The sequence below is a fragment of the Mandrillus leucophaeus genome, unplaced genomic scaffold (genome assembly GCF_000951045.1).
Source record: "Mandrillus leucophaeus isolate KB7577 unplaced genomic scaffold, Mleu.le_1.0 Scaffold850, whole genome shotgun sequence".
Taxonomy (NCBI): domain Eukaryota; kingdom Metazoa; phylum Chordata; class Mammalia; order Primates; family Cercopithecidae; genus Mandrillus; species Mandrillus leucophaeus.
Window position 1 is genome coordinate 691,068 of NW_012109253.1, and position 4,887 is coordinate 695,954.

Here is a 4,887-nt window from a genome sequence, read left to right on the forward strand (position 1 = left end):
TCCTTTCCTTGTGTTATAGTGGACGTCACTGAATAATTTATAGGCCTCTGCCTAGTTTTCCTTAGTCCTTCTAGCACGCATGTTAGCAAATGTCTGCAGCACCAATCTCCGTGTTCTGATTCTGTGTCCCAGTGAGGGTCTACACTGGGAACTGCCTGCCGGCCTGTGGGGAATTGTTCTCTTTCCTCTGTTGTCATCCTATTATTGACCTGACTGAGATACCAGAGATCACCAAACTCTTGGACTGCAGTTATGGCAGCACTTCTCTCATTTGGAGTTAGTGTCTGATCTAGCAGTAACATTATATCTCTCCATGTCAGATTAAAGGGTTGTCCCAACCCTTGTAAAACATCAACAGAGCCATGAGGGTTAGCTGAGAATTTACCTAGGTCTATTTTAATTTGTTTCTAATCTGAGAGGGAAAAATGTGCATACACTCTGACTGGGCCGAATTCTCCAGAATATATCTTAGGGGCGTTTTTGCCTTGTGGGGAACATTTCCCATCTGAAAAAAAGAACATAGGGATGCCAGCACCCTAGTCATTTTCTGATGAGCGTTAGTCCTAGAGTGTCCTCTATGGTCCTAATCCTTATTCCCTTCCAGGGTGTGTAACCACCCATGGACCTCTGCTTGTCGGATTCATTATGCTTACTGATGTAGCAGTCCTGCAGCTGTGTTCCCACCTTTCTTGACCACAAAGAAAGGGGCTTGGGCTGCTGAATTCTAGTGGTCCTTTACCAGCATGCCCAACATTGCCTTTGGGCTCAGAGGCAAGTTCTAGAGCTGGGCTGGGTTCCTGAGTATTTCATAACAACCCAGCTGCCCCATCAAGATGCACTCCTGTAAACAACAATTCTTAGGCAAATTCATCTCAGAGAGGGTGTAGGTAACCTTTTGTGTCAGGATTAAGATAGAGTTTTTTATTCTGTAAGTGCTTTAAGGCTTGGCTGAGTGCAAACAGCTCGCACATTTGAGCAGACCAATTATTAGGCAATTTTTCTAACTCTGTCTCTATAAGACTCTCCCTATCAATTACTGAATACCCGTTGTGGTTTTTTCCTGTCAATCACCTGGGAGAAGACATCTATCCTCCTGTCCTGAAGGGAGTTCCTCCTAGGTCTGGTCGGACCTTTGTATGGTAAGTAAGATTTAAATCCCTTGTTAGGAAACCTGCTGGGTTAAGGGAATTTTCAGTGGCTAATATTAAATCACCTTTTTCTAACAGAATTGCCCCATACTTTAATATTTTTGAGTTAGTAAGCTACCTTTTTGCTTTCTTTTCTTAGGATAGCTCTGAACTGGTGAGGTGCGCTCACAATAAGGTTTCCTCTAAAGGTTATTTTTCTCCTTTCTTCTGTTAGCAAAGCAGTTGCCACTACCAATGGCATGCATTTGGGCCATCCACGGGTTACTGGGTTAAGGATTTTTGATAGGAAGGCTACTGGTTTTCAGTGGTCTCAGTGCTTTTGGGCTACACCCTTGTTTACACTGACAACAAGGTAGTATTGGAGTATTATAGGGTCAGGGAGAAGACCCTCAATTATCAATTATAGGTTTTAAATGTAACCTGGCTTTTAAAGGAATAGGGTATACTGTTTTTTCTTTAACTACTTGTATATCCCTTTTTCTTTCTGCTTTGTAGATGGATTTTGGAAACACAGTGGAAGGATGTTTGCTCGTTGCCCCCATTTGCCACTATAGGAATATGCGCCTCCCTTTAATTTACTAAATTCATTTTCATCCTGATCTATTATGTTGTTGTAGACCCAGTTGCAGTTGTTAAAGTACTGAGTTATCAGTTCTAAGGCCCTGGCCAAGGAGCCAAGGCTTGGAGATTGTATTGCATGGGGGGTAAGCTGGGTAGAAGAGCATCTTAAAAGGAAAGGTTGTCCAATTAGCTATATTCTGTTCTCCCTGCTGGATTATAGTTACCGGAAATTCCCATTCTTCAAGTTCTCCCTTGGCTCTAGCCTTTTGAATAGAATTTTGTATAGCACCACCAATTGCTCCAGGTTTTAATGTTGCAACTATGGGAGCAGTAAGTTTTGTAGCTAATTCATCTTCTCACCCATTAAGGGGAGAGACAGGAGGTGGCCTTTCACTTAATTCAGCAGGTAGAGCCAACAGGCTGGTAAAACATACTTTTTTGAGTTTCCCTTTCTTTTATTTTCCTCCATTTCCTGTTCCTCTCATTCAGAATCTGAAGTTAGTTTTTCACACTTGTCCTCTTCTGCATCTGAATCTGCCTTGTCGTCTGTTTTGAAATGGCTCAAGAGCTACTTTTATTAGTGCCCACATTCACCAAACCAAGACTGGAAATTTTGCTCCACCTTTATATGCTTTTTTAAAATCTCTGCCAATTCTCTCCCATTCATCCAACTCCATAGTCCCTTGTTCTGGGAACCATGGGCAAAACTGCTTTACTGCACTAAAGAGTGATAACAAATTGCTAAATATCACTCCCCCTCTTCGTAATAAATGCCTTAAGAAATTTAAATAAGCAGAATGTCTGCTTTCACTTTGTCCCATTGTTACCCTGATTCTTCCGAGTGCTCAGCTTTCCCACTGAGCTTCTTTTAGACGTCCTCGGGTGTCCTTTGATGATGCATCCTCCGCTTTCACACACTTTAGCATTCCTTCACCAGGGGCTTTGTCACCCCACATTGGGCACAGGAATGTTGGGGTGATCAGACCCAACACCAGGTCGTGGGGGTGACAAAGTCCGGTGGAGTCAAAGGACTGAGAAAAAGTTTGAAAAGTAAAGTCGGACCAGGGCGCCATTGCGACTGTGGAGGCTACAAAGACCCTGAGGGCTGGGAGCCCACACTATTTATTGGTAATCCAACAAAGAAACAGGTGGTGAGAATGTGGAGGTCAAAAGGGTAGGCACATGATCTACAGTGGTGACGGTTTAGCATTTATATGGAACATGTTCTGCTACTTGAGATAATGGGAATACAATCGATCTAGGAGCCTAGGAGGGCTAGAAGCAAGGAGCCAGCAAGTCTAGACCCATTCCAGGGGACATTATGTCAGACATGCAAGCCCTGCCTCAGCTTTCTTCCCAATACTCAGCTTTTTTCCCAACAATAGGTCACAAAGACCCTGCTGATAAAACATGATGCAGTAAAGAAGCTGGCCAAAACCCACCAAAACCAAGGTGGCAAGGAAAGTGACCTCTGGTCATCCTCACTGCTCATTATATGCTAATTATAAGACATTAAAATGCTAAAAGACACTCCCACCAGCACCATGACAGTTTACAGATGCCATGGCAATGTCAGGAAGTTACCCTCTTTGGTCTAAAATGGGGAGGAACCCTCAGTTCTAGGAATTGCCGACCCCTTTCCCAGAAAACTCATGAATAATCCACCCCTTGTTTAGCATATAATCAAGAAATAACTCTAAGTGTACTTGGTCAAGCAGCCCATTGCCCTGCCTATGGAGTAGCCATTCTTTCATTTCTTTGCTTTTTTTTTTTTTTTTTGAGACGAAGTCTCACTCTTGTCGCCCGAGCTAGAGTGCAATGGCACAATCTCAGCTCACTGCAACCTCTGCCTCCCAGGTTCAAGTGATTCTCCTGCCTCTGCCTCTCGAGTAGCTGGGATTTCAGGTGCCTGCCACCACGTCCAGCTAATTTTTTGTATTTTTAGTGGAGATAGGGTTTCACCACATTGGGTAGGCTGGTCATGAACTCCTGATCTCAAGAGATCCGACTATATGAGTGATGTCTTTCTAAGAGGAGAACAGATAGAAAGACCAACACACAGAGAAGACAGCCATGGGACGACAGAGGCAGAGACTGGGGGCATTTACAAGCCCAGGAACACCAAGGATTTCCAGCAACCTCCGAAGCTAGGATGAGGCAAGGAAGAATCCTCCCTTAGTCCCTGTCAACACATTGGCCATACCAACACCTAAAATCAACACCTTGATTTTAGCCTCCAGAACTTTAAGATAATTATATGTCTGTTGTTTTAAGCTACCAAGTCTGTGGTACTTTGTTACAGCAGTCAAACGAAACTAAACTAATCACTGAGGGTAAGATCCAGGAAACTGGGAGGTGAGGTACCAGGAGTGGTCCCTGCAATGTGTGTTTATGGTGGGAGGTGGAAGCAATGTGATACTCCAGTTCAGGAAGCAACACTGTGGTTTTCCTGGAGTTGCCATGAGCCGACTCCAGGAAAAATTCAGCCTGGTCCGAGCTGGTCCAGGATGAATTTTTTTATAAACTCATAAATCTCTGGGGTGATGATATAACAGGTTGGTTTCAAAAAAGAGAGAAAATATTCATTTTATTCTTTGAACACAACCCTAGATTCCCTCTGTTAAGTGAGTATAATACCGTTTTGGTTGGCAAGATCAAGTATGAGCTTCAAACCATAACCAGTAGAGGGCGTTATGCAAAATGGGCAGACACACAAAGGTAGTCATTGACAAGCCATTTTTTGAAACATATCATGTAGTGATTTAGACCTTAATTAAATGTCAACATTGCATTTAGACCAGAGAATGTTGCTGAATACAATGCAGAGTAGACCAAAAAGAGTTTAAAGACTTTTAATACTTTGTATCAGTCTTTGTATTTTATACTTACATAGTTTATATTAATGGCTTGATGCTTTGTTTCAGGGTTTGATACATCATGTGTCCCTGGTAATATACTTGTATCATACACTTTGCATTATATAGTTTGTATAAGTAGTTTAATATGTTATGATACTTGGGTTACCCATCTTGGCTGTTTCCAAGTATAGCCCTGACACCTCCTGTAAGGGTCCAACCTCTAAATTCAATGGTCTGCTGGACATCTCCATCAGGGTGCTTTACCTGGAGCACGTCACATGACTCAATGACTCAACTCATATTTTTTTTTTTTTTTTTTT